The 16,929-nt window shown below is 38.2% G+C and overlaps 1 long non-coding RNA gene across 5 annotated transcripts in view; it reads left to right on the forward strand.

Annotated features, from left to right (window-relative positions):
- LOC132614685 (uncharacterized) overlaps positions 1–16,929 on the forward strand; it is a 35,556-nt gene that overhangs the window by 7,987 nt on the left and 10,640 nt on the right. For 3 of the 5 annotated variants that reach the window (XR_009572407.1, XR_009572409.1, XR_009572408.1), the window contains 2 exons: positions 7,091–11,837; positions 12,312–12,389. This is a non-coding gene — a long non-coding RNA (uncharacterized LOC132614685). The remainder of the gene's footprint in view (positions 1–7,090; positions 11,838–12,311; positions 12,390–16,929) is intronic. The other 2 variants (XR_009572410.1, XR_009572411.1) reach the window with 1 other exon arrangement.

A 16,929-nucleotide genomic window follows, 5' to 3' on the forward strand; every position in this document is an offset into this window, starting at 1 on the left:
TTTTGCATAAAGCCCAATTTCACAAAAAGTCACCCGAATAAAATCTAGACACCTCAGCTAGCGTGTCAATGGTCCTCTCGAGTCAAAAGTGAGCTAACTAGGGCGAAAGTACAGGAAAAACTATAACGACCAAACGGGTTGTTACATTTGCTCACTTTAAATGGAACTTGTATAAATCTTGTGGCACATTTTTACAAAAAAAGGATATACTTGAAGCTTTCACAAACTTATAAGGACAATGAATAGGACATAACATTTGGACCAAATTAAGTTGAACTCTACTCAAGAGAAATCTTGGGTGTGTTTTTGGTCCGAAAAATGAAAACCTTATTAGTATATTTTCCCAAGGCACTCAACTTCTTTTTTCGATTAAAGGGGTTTTTTCCATAACATTTCAAATGATATGCCATGACTTGATATACAACATTTTAAACTCTTTTAAGCAAATAAAACAACAAATCACACATTGAAATTCTAAGGTCAACCATATTCTACAGATTCATAATATCAAGGTGTCTAACACCTTCCTCAAGGAATTAACAGAACTCTTACCTCGAACTCTGGGTTAAAAAGAATTTTTCTCAGCTTGAATTAACCCTTTTAACTTGGTTTTCCTAATTTCCCTTAATAAATTAAGCGACAACTCTAAAAAAAAATTAAAAAGAGTACATAATTATGAATAGCTTTTATGCCTCGCGTAAAAGTGAGCCATAACAACCATATCTCATTTATAGTATGAAAGTGGCATCAATCTTGAGCTTGAGGTGTTATTATGTGATTCATGATGTGTACATATTCATTGCCTACTTCATGCCTCTAACAACACTTGTTACTGTGCATCTTTTACTTATCCATGCATGCATACATTTATACATTCATTGTAACGAGGCATTTATGACATATGAGATGGTCTGTCGAGACTGATAAAAAGGTAAGATTGATGTGTTTAGCCCGAAGGGAAATGATTTTGGGTGTGATGGTATGAGTTGTGCAGAGATGACACAACATTATATGGTTCTTACCCAGTCCGAGGGTACATACCGGATGGTGTGGAGAAGTATATGGACCTCGTCAGTCCCCCATGGGTCACGACTAGATCGAATGACCACTAGCGTGTGTGTACCAAGTATAAGTTTTGACTAGTGCATTTGCGTACATGCATATGTTCATTTGACTCATTGCACTCTCACTTGATTACTGGCTGCCATCTTTTTGGGTAGAACATGACTAAGGTTATAAGAGGTATATAGATGTTGGTTGTATGATTCTTCTTGTATGTTCAGTTTCAACCTTTATATGTTGTACTCATTATTCCTACCTAGTACTAGTAGTTTTGTACTCATCTACACTTGCTGCACTATTTTCTGGTAAAGATACAGATCGGTGCTCAAATTCTATTCCACGTAGCTGATTCTGAGGCCATCATTCCCAGATTCTACGGTGTGTGACAGCAGGATCTGCAGCCTTAGACTGTAACGACCCGTTAGGCCATTACCGAACCTTTATCAATTCATATCCTAAAACCTTCCTGATCTATTGTGCCTGTTAGTTTCACGCGGAGGATTTTCTGTTTAAGTTGACCCCAAGTCGAGATAGAAGGATATTAGAAGTCGAGCTATGGCCACTAGGCCTAGTAGTTCACCATGGCTAGGGGTGGATCGCTGCAGTGGATCCGCCCCAGCGAATCTCAGCTCGCCATCACGGGCTGCTTATGACTAAGGGTCTTCGCCCCAGCGAATCCCACTTCTACCATGGTGGGAGAAATGGACTTTCTTGAGATTGAGCTTTCCCCCGTGGTCGATTGTTCGCCATAGCGATCACTCGCTACAGCGGCCCCATTGTCTCCACAACGGACGACGCTGGGCATACCTAGCATTTAAAGTCCATTTCGGGTTTTGACCTCATTTTTCACCCAACTGATAAATCAAGCTGCCATTAGGGGCATTTTTAGAGCAAATCTCATGGAACCTTGGGAAAAGTAACATCTATACCTTATTTATTTCATCTCTCTTGACTCCCTTCCTTTATTTGCTACGTTTTGATTATAAGGATTAATAAAAATGGTGATTTCCTAACTTGCAATGCCCTAGGAAGGTAAAATGGGTTTCTTCACTTAGAAACATGGCATTTTCAAAGGAACTCTTAGATTCCTATTCTAGGCTAATTAACCAAACCCAAATCCTATTTATTCCACTATTTTGCAAATGGGTTAAGTCTTGGATTTTCTTGAAATTGGGGACTTTAAAGAAGAATGCAATTTATGACTTGTTTCGGTGTAGATAACAATAAGATCTAGCTTATTAGTCAATGGGAACCTATAAAACCTAATTTGAGGAAACGTTCTGGTTTTACCCTTGTGGGCCTGGAGTTGTATTTAGATTCTCTAGATTTTTAATGGGTATGAATACCTTAATCCTTGAAACTTGCATACTCGGAGTCCTTGCTATTCCTAGACCTTTCCATCTCTGCCTCCTTTTTAGAAATGGAAGATGAAGATCAAGTGGATGTTCCGGGCACCTCCTCAACCTCGAGGTAGGTTACGGTTTACTTGAATTAGACTCTGATTAGAATTTCATCTATGCAAAGTATAGATTCATGGAGAAAGCATGCCTAGGTCTCTGGACATAGTGTTGGGATGGATATTCCTAGGTTGGTATTGTTATGTGTGGCTCGTTACCTCGTGATTCTTGTTGGTGTCTTGTTGGTTGTGAGTGTTAGTGACTATTTAGCAGGACTAAGTTTGTGGCGTATTATTGAGTTGTATTGATGATTCTAGTTTACCTTATGCTTAGACTTCGGTTAGCAAAGAATATTTAAGGTTAGTGATTGTTGGAGAAAGCATGTTATGCCTTCAGGTATGAAGTCTGAATAGATTACCTAGGTTGGTATTGTTGCTTGATTGTGGCTTGTTGCCTTATTATGATCTCTTGGCCTGCCGCAATGTGTGTGATACTAGACTTGATGCTTAGTTGTCGTATCATGATTGTGAAATTGTATCTCTCATTTATTGCTTATTATCTGGTATAGAAGAAGGATTTGACTTATTCTCGATATTGTGGTATGTGTCCATATGTGGTACGATTGGTATTGATATATTCTTATTGGGACTGATATACCCTTACTGTCATTGATATCATTCATGCATTCATACTCATATATTTGTAACGGGTTGCACGCCGCAACACACACACACACAAATATATATATATATATATATATATATATATATATATATATATATATATATATATATATATATATATATATATATATATATATATATATATATATATATATGACCGGGTTGCACGTTCCGCAACATATATATATATATATATATATATAGGGCTGCACGTTCCGCAACATATATCGGATCGGGTTGCACGTCGCAGCAGGTACATAGCCTTGCGGGTCCCCCATGGGTAATGACAGTCGAGGCATGGAGGTATTCTACCCGGAGGATATGTGTATGGAGATTACATTGGCCATTGCATATCATTGCGTTATATATGCATTCATTATCATCATCTCATTTTACATCCATTGATCGGATTTGTTGGTTGTACTTGTGTTTATTGTTATTCTAAGGAATTGTTGGAAACTTGGCAAACATGTGCTTTGGTGCTTCACAATAGGCTATGATTCGACTATTTGATATTTCTGTACTAGAGTTTCTATTCTCGAGACAATGTCTGTGATTGTATTTGGTTCAGTAGGGTATTTTTATATGGTATCCTGAGTCCCTGTATAGTTCACCCTTGCAGCGTGATTTGCCTGTTTATCTTGTTAAGGGAGTGGAAGAGTTCCCTGTTGAGAGTAGTCTTATTTCGAGTAGTAGGCGCGAACTTGATCTATGATTGGTTTTAGTGAGGTTTTCATACTTGATGATGTAGGTAATATTCGTGTGGGTGTTGTCTTGTATTGCATGGTTTGCGGATTAAGGAGTAGAAGTTTCATGACCCATTTTGGGATTGCGCAGGCATCTACCATTCCCAGCTCGGTAGGCGAACCCTTAGCCCAAAATCAAACCAATTTAGCAATCATAAAACAAGATTAAATTTCCTTCAATTATGACAAAAACAAAATGCGGAAGCAAACTCACTTATATAATTAAAGTAGAAGTGTTTACAAATTGCTTTTATACACAGTGACTCCTTTTCCCATGATCTGGTCTAGACTAGTACAAGAGCGACTAATTTGGAGAGAATGCACAATGAAAATAAAAGACTTAACCTCCATCTAGGAATAAGATGAGGAGGTCTTCAAGATAGGCACCACAATCTCCCGGAAACTCCAAAACAACCAGTAACCTGCACAACTCTATACCCCGAGAGGGATGTCGGAAGAGTAGTATTAGTACAATACTAGTACCGGTAAGCATCATAGGCCGACAATGGTTAAAATAACATAACGGTAATAGAATCAACAAATAAGCATGATAGACCATCCTAAGTCACTTATACATATAACCTACCATTTGTTCTGACAATTATAAAGTCTTTTAACACACTATCGCATCATTAGTAAACCATTTCCTTAACCTTTATCCTTACTCACATTCTAGCTCTTCAAGTATACTAACTAGGTAACAATGCTCAATTATCGAAACTTACAAATTCTATCAGGGCCAATCTTATGCTAATACCGCAGATCAATTATCATTTATCGGACCCGTAATTTGTTTTAAGGAAAACTCTCTATCATTTTAATATTCATCACTCACCCAAACCTAACAAGTCATACACACCTATACTAAGGTCCTCTAGCACCACACTTTCCCAATCCAAGGTCACAGCCTATAGCTATAGCAACTAAGCCCAATTGTGCCAAGTTCAAGAGTATTCATCCAAGACCCAAGTATAACTACAGTATTGCGTCCTCTAGTCACATAAAAAGATTCCAACACAATCCATATCAAATATGAGCTATAATCCAATCATGCTATGCACATAAGAGAGACAACAAAATGTGATAGGAATATATACTGCCTCAGTGTATCAACTCTGAATCCATAAATCACAACCTTATCATGCATCTAAACCCAATTGTGCCAAGTATCAGTATAACCAATCCGAACCACTACATCACAATCATACCACAATCATATTACAGAAAACCAAGAGGTACAATCCAATGCAATAATGTATGAATGATAAATGCAATGCATATGCACCGTTTTCGACCGATGGAACATCACATCTCGGCAGCACAGCCTATGGGGGACCTGCGAAGTTTATGTACCAGCCACTCCGCACACAGCCCAGAGATGACTCCATTCCCACCTATACACCTCATATTAGTCATTCCACACACAGCCCATAGATGACTCGATATACACTGTGTTTCAATAGAATTTGTATTTCCTTTTGACTTTCCATCCTCAGTACCATAACAATGCACTATCAATGTATCATATAAATGAGTATGAATACGATGCAATGTATTATCAAACAACCAATTCAATCCCAAACAGTACCACACATGGAACACAAGTAATATCAATAATAAGGCTACACAATATGCCACAATGGAATCACAATTCTTATCTCAATATCAAATCAAAGTCAAGTACTGCAATATCAATATCATGATATATCACTAATCACTAATGTTTCAACGTGGCAACGAGCCACTAAGTAAATAGAACAAGAAAAGTCAACAATGAAACGGGGTGGCTAGCCCCAAAACATACACAAGGCCCAACCTATGGCAATATCCTTCCCCAACTTCAAATCCTCAGGTTTTCATGCATTCTCCGACTATATCATTTAAACACACGCCTCGCTAATCGAAGTCCCACCATAAGGTCATCATAAATCTACAACTATATTAATAATACATAATAATCACTATTTCTTATACGTTATCAATCTAAAGTATCCATCCCAATCTCCGAAATCATATACATGCATTCTCTGTTTCATCTAACACGCGGTATATGAAAGTCTAACCAGAGTCTGCCAATAGAGGGAAGCCGTAACCTACCTCAAGGCCAAACAGGTGCGCGAACATCCACTTGGATACCATCTTCCATCTTTGTAGGGAATTTGTGGATCCGAGAGGTCTGGGAACGACGGATGATTTCAAGTAAGCAACAATTTAGGAATTGAGGTCATAGGGGTAAAATCGTCATCTCTCAATTAACACCTTAAGCCAACTTATCTCACTAACTCACATTCCAAATTATCAAAGCCTAACAAGTTAACCCATTTGGAAATAGAAGGATTTAGGCTTAGAATTTGTTATTAATCTAGGTTTGGAAATAAATAAGCAATCTTTGAGTTACCAACTACTCTAGGTCAAGAATACCTCTTCTATCTCAATTAGCCTTTTAGAAAAATGAGAAGGAATCTTCATTTGATGACTTTCCATAACCATAAATCATGTAAGAAGGAAGGAAGAATTAATGAGAGATGAAATGGGGAATTAAAGGGTGTTACCTCCCCAAGCATTCAAGTCTCTAAGGCTAAAAATCCTCCATGTGGCGGCTGTAACTTTGGGAAAATGAAATATTAGGCCAAGTCTATAAATGGGGCTTTAAATAAGTCAACCACTAACCGTCTAACGCTTCAGCGGTCAGTCTACTGCTATAGCTGCACCGCTTCAGCGGCATCGAGACCGCGGAAGCGGTCTACTGAAATCTTTCCCGCCTTCGCTTTAGCGGGGAATGGGTCACTCAGGCATGACCGCTATGGTGGTCATCTTAGCGCTGGGGCGGTCTAACTGGTCCGAGGGCCAAAATTCAATATTTTAATTCCTGCTCCCCCGACGGGTCCAGTTAGGCTAGATGCTCACCGGGGATATGTAACGAACCGAACAATTCCAGTATGTCAAAGTTGCGAATATTTTCGAATTATGGTGACGACTAAACGGGTCATTACAAGGAGTTCATATCTAGGCTTGAATGTTGAATTGTATCCTTATGGTAAAACCTTCCCCCGTACTGAATCTTTAGACTGACTGAGTTACTGCCTACCATACTTATATGTTGTTTACTATTATTATTATTATGTTTTCCTAACCATTGCCGGCCCATGATACTTACCAGTATGAGTGTTGTACTGATATACTCTTGCTACACACTGAATAGGGTGTAGAGTTGTTACAGGTTGAGTTCATGGATTAGTAGCTTCCTCGGATTCTCCAGTGTCCATCTCAAATACTTCTGCTAATTCTATTCCAAAACAGATGTTGTGCTCCATTGTATTACATTATTCAATTGTAAATCTTAAAAACTCTTGTACTAGTCTAGAACCGGTTTTGGGAATTAGTTATTATAAAAGTATTTCTTGCATAAATTCTAATTTCAATGGATAATGGAATTGCTAGTGTTGTGTCATTCATTCTTTATGTATTGAATGAGTGCTTGGTAAAAGGGTTCGCCTCCTAGGTGGGATTTGAGGAGGTGCCCGCACGATCCCTGATTTGGGTCGTGACAAGTTGGTATCAGAGGCTATAGGGCATTTAGGAAACTTCTTTTCTTTCTCTCTTATCGTGCCACCTCGGTCAATTTGGCATCTAGACATGTCCAATTGGTATATGGTTGATTCTAATTGGTATCTAGATATGTCCAATTGGTATCTAACAATGATATTATTGTGGTGTTATGTGGTCTAGTTCGTGTGTAAAAAGCGATTCGACAAGTTCTAAGTATTGTGCAAGTTTTGAGGGCTTCTGAATTTCCCACTGGTTCAACCTTCTCGCCGCAGTAAGCAAGGGTTCACGCCCGCGAAGGGAGGGTCACCGTGGTGATGGCAAGTTTTGGGTTAAGTACCGCTCCAGCGGAGCCTTGTCCGTAGTAGCGAGTCCGCCATAGCGGATTTGTGTCCGCTGGAGCGGACTCCTCATGTTCCTTCTTATCCGCTGTAGCATATCATCTTTTGTTATAGCATGTCTGCCATAGCGGATCTCACGTCCACTGTAGTAGTATTATGGCAGAAAACAGTGAGTTATTGCCCAAATCTCCAAAACCTGTCCAAATTCAAAAATTAGAGAAACAACATTTCACGACTAGTAAATTCAGATACATCACCAAGCACGACAAAGGTAAAATCCATCAGAGTCATATCACAAAAACAAATATGGAAAAACAAGAAAACCAATTGTTTAACATTCATCAAGAGAAATTAAAAACCAATGTCTGAAAATCAGGCCCTATAAGGTAAAAACCATTACTCAGAGGGAGAAGACCCCTCCTCCTTCCTTGTGCTAGTTGCTTCATTTCCCTCATCATCTGAACTGCTGACCTCCCCACCATCCTCGAGCTCGCTCAGAAAGGAGTAACTCTCTAGATCGTCCTTGTCCGCAATCGGAAGCCTTGCCTTCGACTGCATGACCTTGAACATCCCTTTGACGCCTCTCCACATCTTTATAAACAGCTTGTCCCTGGACATTTTCTTCTTCCTCTCCTTGTCAAAATCCATCTGAAGCTCACCATGGGCCTTAGCCATAGAGGTGTAGATGGTCTGCAAGGTGGCCACTTAAGTCTTCATATCCTCCTATGTCTTAAAATCCTCCTACTTCTCATCGTGAGAGAAGTAACCAGCAGCAGTACCTGACAGGCCGTCCTTGATGGAAGGCCTAGAGAGCCCAAGGATTAAACCCTTCATCACCTCCCTTTGTGTATCCAGCCGCTAAAAAGGATCCTGAGTCTGTGAAAGTGCAGTCTCGTCCTCTTTCTCTCTAAGGCCCACATCACTCCCGACGCCCTCGTCGACCTTCCTTTTCTTGCTCTAGATCACAGAACCACATCCCTTCACTTTTAGAGGGTTGAAGTCAATATCTGAGTCAACCCAATCATCCTCATTTCTTCGCTGGACATCTGCCTCCTGGCATAGGGCGGTGATGAGGGAGGGAAACATCAAGCTCGGACCCTAATCCACCATAAATTCCCTCCACTCTTGGATTACATAATGACCCACATTCACTGGAATGTCATCTAGGATGCAAGAAATCATGAGAGCCCGAGGGTAGGTAACATCGATCGTATTGCTCAAGGAGCGTACCCATCAAGAAATGATGTTCAGCCACCTCCTGGCCTCAGCAGTGAAATTGATACACTTGATTTCGGTCCTCCTATTTACCTAATCGACCTTCCTCCTCTCCTCCTCCGCTACTATCTTCGGCACTAACCAAGCCCCGTTACCCTCGTAGTTTTCTCAACCATGGCCTCCACCGGTTGGTCCCCAAAGCGATGGTGGGCATCGATCACCATAACCCCAATCTTCACCATGGTGCACCGAATAATGATTTTCGGATCCAGAGCGGACAAGTCTACCGTCTTGAGCATAGCATAAAACTCTCCTACCTTTTTTTTCTTATCAAATCCACCCAAAGAGGTGGAATTTTACTCCATAATAGTATTTACAGATAGGAAGCAAAATATTTACAGAAAAAAGAAACTATCTAATAGTGGAAAAATAAGCTAACTATGATCAAAACCTTAATACTGCATCTACTAAATAAAGCCAGGGACCTGGATTTGTATCCACCTATCACACCTTCAAGTCTAAAAAAAACTCTCTTACACAAGTTTCATTTGATTTGCCGGGATCAGAGGTGAAGCAATCACACCTAATTCTGTACAACCCGATCATAGAACTCCGGGGCACGTCGATCCACCTTGTTAATGTTAAGGCCCCTCTCCAATAACAACCCCTTTCTCACAAACTCTAAGTAGCGGCGATGATATTATAGGGTCGGGAAGAGAACGTAACTCTGACCTCCTTCGTTTTGAGCCATGTTTCCAAATTTTGTACATACAACAATCGACGAAGTTAGGTTTAGCAATTGCGCCAAGTCCAGTAACTGATTATGTGTTTTACAAGCCAAGGAAACCAGCAAAAATAACCCTAGCTACGTTAGTGCAAGGCTACTATTTTTTTTCTCCAATTTGGAGTAGGCTTCGCAGCGGCGATAGTAGCACCACTGTAGCGAGACCACGGCTGTGGAAAAATATTCGCCAGGGCGAACCTGATCTGCGATATCATTTGTTGAGATGCGGGAACGAATTTACCACAACGAACAAGCACACGCACACATGTAACAATCCCTTTTCCCCTTCGTCCACGCCAGCACACCCTTGTGCGCCACGGCAGAGTCGCGCCAGTGGATACGTTTCCGCGGTGGCGGACTCATCGTCCCCAGCGAAACAAGCCTAAAAATTTTCAAAAATTTTCTCAAATTTTTGGACTCAAAATTAGTGTTTTACTCACCGATCGGCTAGTATTCAAGCATGCATGACTTTTAAACTCTATTGAAAACAATTTCAAGCAACAAACACCCCCAAAATTTGCAAAGAAGCTAACCCACTACCAAGAACAATGCACCATTATATTCACGTTTCTCACCCCAAAATCAAGCAATTCTAAAGCATTACGCAATGATGAAACTATTTTTGGTGCTAAACAAGTCACAAATTTTGGATTCTCCCTACCACCAACTCGAAAACCCATCAACCCAAATTTAAAGTTTTCTTGCAATTTTTGGTAATAAGGCATAAAAGAGTTCAGATTGGTAGTCTCATATTTATTCTAGAGTTGTTAGAAACGATTACATACCTTGATTTGAGAGCTCGAGAGAGATTGCACTATATTTTGTTAACCCTCCTTGCAAAGGAAATTTTGCCCTTTTTGCTTTGTGGGATTTTCAAGTGTTTGATAGAGAATGGGTTTTGAATAAGGGTAAGGGGAAGTGTTTTTGGTACTAAAGGGAAGAGTTGGGAGGTTGAATTGTTATGGGAGTGGGAGAGAAATTCGTGTAGTGGGGGAGTGGAGTGAAAAGTGGGGAAGGTGAAAAATCACCCCTTTTGTATCTGGAAACGTCGACTTCCGCTACGGCAGAAGTAGGTCGCCACAGTGCAGAATTCGCCATAGCATCCAATCCACCCGTTTTCTTGGATTTTCTCCGAAATGCAATGTGCGCCGCGCCAGCGAATGTGCGCCCGCAGGTCGTGTTCCATGGTAGCGAGACCTGTCGTTCCTTTTCCCCTTAAGATTAATTATCCATTTTAATGCAGCCCGAGTTTATTCTCAGTTGGAGTGTGACCTAGAGAGCCATGTGGGTCATTAAAAATTCGGTACCCAGAGAGCCAAGTTGGAGTGTGACCTAGAGTTTATTCTCATAATTCATGGTGTTAATTTGTATTCGCAAGAGGACGGTCCCAATTCTTTTGCAAACAAGATTTGATTCGCAAATAAAGGCCAGGATCAATAAATTCAGGTGTAAATTTTTGTCGTTGACCCTGGTTATTTTTTTGTTGTCGGTTGTGTCAACCCCATTTGCCTCCTTTCACCTCCACACTGTTTGAGGACGAATGGTTTTTTAATTGATATCTTATGTAACGACCCGTTAGGCCATTACTGAACCTTTCTCAATTCGTATCCTAAACCTTCCTGATTTGTTGTGCCCGTTAGTTTCACGCGGGAGATTTTCTATTTAAGTTGAGCTGAAGTCGAGATAGAAGGAATTTAAAAGTCGAGTTAGGGCCACTAGTTCCAGTACTTCGCCGTGGAGAGGGGTGGACCACTGCAGCGGATCCGTCCCAGCGAATCTCTGCTCGCTATCGCGGGAAGCTCACGACTAAGGTTCTTCTCCCCAATGGATCCAATTTCCACCATGGCGGAAGAGACGAACTTCCTTGAGCCCGCCCCCGTGGTCGATTATTCGCCGTAGCGGTCTTGCGCTACAGTGGTCTCATTGTCGCCACAACGAATGACGTTGGGCAGACCTAGTATTTAAAGTCCATTTCGGGTTTTGACCTCATTTGTCACCCAACTCTCAAATCCAGCCAACATTTGGGGCATTTTCGGAGCAAATCTCATGGAACCTAGGGAAAGGTAACATCTAGACCTTATTTATTTCATCTCTCTTGAATCTCTTCCTTCATTTACTAAGTTTTGATTATAGGGATTAATAAAAATGGTGACTTCCTAACCTATAAAATCCTAGGAAGGTAAAAGGGTTTCTTCACTTAGAAAATTGACATTTTTGAAGGAACTCTTAGATTCCTATTCTAGGCTAATTAACTAACCCCAATTCCTATTTCTTCCACTATTTTGCAATTGGGTTAAGTCGTAGGTTTTCTTGAAATTGGGAATTTTAAAGAAAAATGCATTTTATGACTTATTTTGGTGTAGATAACCATAACATCTAGATTATTAGTCAATGAGAACCTAGAAAAACAAATTTGAGGAAAAGTTTCGATTTTACCCTTGTAGGCCCAGAGTTGTATTTTGATTCTCTAGATTCTTAATATGTATGAATACCTTAATCCTTAACACTTGTTTACTTGGATTCCTTGCTATCCCTAGACCTTTACGTCTCGGCCTCCTTTTGGAAATAGAAGATGAAGATCAAGTGGATGTTCGCGGCACCTGCTCGGCCTCGAGGTAGGTTACGGCTTTCTTGAATTAGACTCTGATTAGGATTTCATATATGTACATTAGAGATTTACAGATAAAGTGCCTAAGTCTCCGGACATGGTGTTGGGATTGATAGTCCTAGGTTAGTATTGCTATGTGTGGCTTATTACCATGTGATTCTTGTTGGTTGTGAATGTTAGTGACTGTTTAGCAGGACTGAGACTGTGCCGTATTATTGAGTTCTATTGATGATTCTAGTTTAACTTATGCTTAGACTTCGGTTAGCAAAGCATATGTAGGGTTAGTGATTGTTGGAGAAAGCATGTTACGCTTTGGGTATGAATTTGGGATGGATTACCTAGGTTGGTATTATTGTTTGATTGTGGCTTGTTGCCTTATTATGATCTCTTGACTTGCCACCACGTGTGTGAAACTAGACTTGATGCTTAGTTGTCTTATCATGATTGTGAAATAGTATCTCTCATTTATTAGGTATTATCTGGTATAGAGGAAGGATTTGACTTATTCTTGATATTGTGGTATGTGCTCATGTGTGGTACGATTGGTGTTGATATATTCTTATTGGGACTTATATACCCCTCACTGTCATTGATATCATTCATGCATTCATACTTATGTATTTGGATCGGGTTGCATGCCACAACACACACACGCATATATATATATATATATATATATATATATATATATCACCTATTACTATTGTGCACCACATATATATGTGGTGCACAATAGTAATAGGTGATATAAGTTTAACACGCACCTTCTTAATGAATATCATTAGGAGTAAAAATACTATTAAAAATAGTAAAAAAGAGGAATATGATATGCCTCTGCAATTAGATCTACTTAATAAGTGGACTATTCCTAAAATTCAGCCTAGATTAATTTATTAAATGGGTACTTTTGAGAAATTACGTATCAAACAAGTGGTAAAAACCACGGAAGAAACTATTACGGTTGATATTGATCATGCCACTTTTAGATTATTATCTAAAAGTGACTTAGCCCCTTATAGGGAAACACATAGATTTATGCATATTGGGTTTGTCCAAGCTGCATTCAAGCCACTTACATTAAGAGGTTTGCCAGAAAGCTTTATAGCAGCTTTAAGTGATGGTAGAAATCAAAATTGGAAAAAATGCCTCATAGGGACAGTTCAAACCAGTTTGGCATATGGTCATGTATATTTTAATGATTATCCTAATTTACATGTATCTTTGCAGGACGAGAATTCTTTAAATGCTTTAATATTGAGTTTTAAATTACATGGCTATGATTATGCCTGTTACTGAAGTTATATGTATTTATTATAGAATATATTTTAAACCATTATATACTATGAATCCTATGCGTAAAATTATGGATTTCAAAAATGAAACTAATTTTGGCAAATCTAAAGTTGTTACTCGGAGACCTATTAAATGGGATGAAATTTATTTTCCCAAAGAGTGGTTCATAGAGAGAGTTGCTCCCCCCCCCCCCCCCCCCCCCCAAATAATTTAAATACTGATATTATTGAAATTGAGCAAGCCCCAAATGGGACTATTAGATTAAGGTTCGCAAAACCAAAATCTTTATTAGATAAAGCTGAAAATCATAGCATCAGCACCAGATCTAGACTGACTAGATCAAATTCTTCATGTCATTCTTATATTTCACTAGTTGATTATATTGTCGAGTCTCCATCTAGCGCTCTACTTCTCAAATTAGAGAAACTGATAATAATAGAGTCAGTAATCTAAAAACTGATCAAGATAATATTGTTAGTGGTATTCAAGACACGGAATTGACCGAGTCAGACATGGACTTTCCACATATTTAATGGATCAAGACCATAAAATTCATTATAGTCGGGGATCACCCGCAAGAGCTAAGATTAGTACAGAATTGTTTTACACCCAGATGGGAACCATTTAGAAAATGGTTTTTTGCAAGTTTTAATAATATTGAAGGAACAGTTTTCCAAGAAGAATTTTGTACAGATCTTTTCAAAGCCAATAAGATTATATCTTTTGTTCCTTAGTTTATAGCTAAATATGTGGGAAATTATATTTCTGTCTTAGAATGAGAATATAAATTGACTAATGGAGAAATTATTAATACAATATTTCCTCCACAATAGTCTTTTCAAATTGGTAAGGATGATAAAGTCCTTCATTTTGCAGATTTTTCAAAATTATTTGAAACTGATACTTTACAAGTCACTCCTAGGCATATTAATAATATGCTGAAACAGCAACATTATGCCAATATTTACATGAATATTTTGGGTGAACAAATTCTTTCACTACATGATAGAATTGATAAATTATTTTCCAAAATTGGAAAATTACAAGATTCTGCTATCCTTAAAGGAAAGAAGCAAGAAACCATAACCACCCCGAGTGTTCAACCTCCACCTGAAATCAAAGATTTTAAACTAAAACTTTTTTTAGAATTAGAGCAAATGCTTGATGAAAAATTCAAAGGTTTACACATTCGTCTGTTAATAGCAGAGGATGATGACTTTTCCGGTCGGGATTATAAGACCGAAGTATCGGAAGAAATAAATAAAATATCAAAGGCTTATGTTGTAAAGCCTCAACAAAAGATGTTCTATTATCCTCGCCCTAATCCTCAAGATGTTCTACTTAAAGAACATGAGCATATTACTACCAATAGTTATAGTGGTGAAGAAATATATGAATGGAATATAGATGGTTATAGTAAGAGGCAAATTTACTATACGATACATAAAATTCTAATGTATAGTACAATTTGCAAAGTTAATAAAAATAATGAGCGAAATATTGCTGAAATGATTGTTGTCGGTTTTACTGGCCAACTGAAAGGTAGGTGGGATAATTATTTAACCCAAGAAAGTCGTGCTAATATTTTAAGCGCTATTAAGCTAGAATAGGGCTCAGAAGGATCTGTTCAGGTACCAAATGTTGTTTATACACTTGTTATTAATATTATAGAACATTTCTAAGGATGATGGTCTGATAATAATGAAACCATTAGAACCTTACTTCAAAACCTAAGATGTAAAACCCTTACTGCATTTAGGTGGTACAAGGATGTGTTCCTTAGTAGGGTTATGGAATTACTAGAATGTAATGACGTTCATTGGATGTCCAAATTTATATATGGACTACCTAGCCTTTTTGCAGAAAGAGTTAGGAAGGCTCTTAGAAAAGGAGAAGCTAGCATCAATTATGATGAATATATTTATGGTAAGTTAATAGGATTATATATGCAGGAAGGTTTAGCCTTATGCAATGAGATTAAGTTGAATCAGCAAATTAAGAGACATGCTCTAAATGAAAGACAGCAATTAGGAGAATTTTGTGGACAATTTGGCATGGATATTCCACAAACCAAAGCGCCTCATAGGCAAAAGAAAAAGTAGAAATATTTCCAAGCCTAGAAAGAGAAACGCTTCCAAAAAAAAGCAAGAAGGAAAAAGGATTTCCGGAAAAAGAAGGATTATGTTCAATCCAAAAGCCTGTTATAAGTGCGACAGAGTCTATCATTATTATAAAGACTGCAAAGTTAAGGAAAAAATTAAGAGCCTTAACATTGATGATGATTTAAAGGAATCATTAGTCAAGCTATTGCTAAATTCAGAACTAGAAGATTCAGGTTTTGATTCAGATGAATCGGAGGATTCTATTTCAAATAAAGATCTTAGGGTTCTTGATAATGAGAGTTATACCTCTATATATTCAGATGAAGAATGCGTACAATGTCAAATAGGATAGCCTTTTACTAGTAAAGGTAACAAAGAAGAAGATGAATTTTATAATATCTATTATCAGTTTAAAGATTTAGATATTAATGTTTTAGATGGTAATAACCTCGTGGATTTATTAAAGATCATTAAGGATCTAGAGCTTAGATCCCAAATTATTGATAAGATTAATGAAGCACCTAAGAAACCAGAAATTCAAATTGGTACTCGGATTCGAGAATCTTCAGGTCCATACACCATGTCAGAAGTTAAAAAACTTCTTGGACAAAGGAGAAACATTATAAGTACTCCGACTACAACTCAAGATTTGGAAAAAGAGATTGATAATCTCAAAAAGGATATTTCCACTCTCAAAAGGCATAATATTATTCTGGATGAAAGAATTTCTAGAATCGAGGACAAAGGAAAACAAATTGTAGAACCAATTCAGGAACCTACTAAAATTGCAAATGCAATGGAAAGTACCAGCAATAACGAACATGGAGAATTTCTCAAAACATCAGAAATTATTACTTCTCAAAAGTTTTTTTTTATAAAAGTCACTCTTTTAATTGATTATAATTTCAAAAAAGAATTTACTACTCTAGTTGATAGTGGGACTGATTTAAACTATATTCAAGAAGGATTAATTCCTTCCAAATAGTTTCATAAAACTACCCATAGTCTTCGATCTGCTAATGGGCAGAAAATGGGGATTACTTTTAAATTACCAAAAGCTTATATTTATCAAAACAAAGTTTGCATACTAGAAACTTTTGAATTAGTAAAAGATATTTCCAACCAAATTATTCTAGGAACCCCATTCTTCCA

The sequence above is a fragment of the Lycium barbarum genome, chromosome 10, assembly GCF_019175385.1.
Source record: "Lycium barbarum isolate Lr01 chromosome 10, ASM1917538v2, whole genome shotgun sequence".
In the NCBI taxonomy this organism is placed as follows: domain Eukaryota; kingdom Viridiplantae; phylum Streptophyta; class Magnoliopsida; order Solanales; family Solanaceae; genus Lycium; species Lycium barbarum.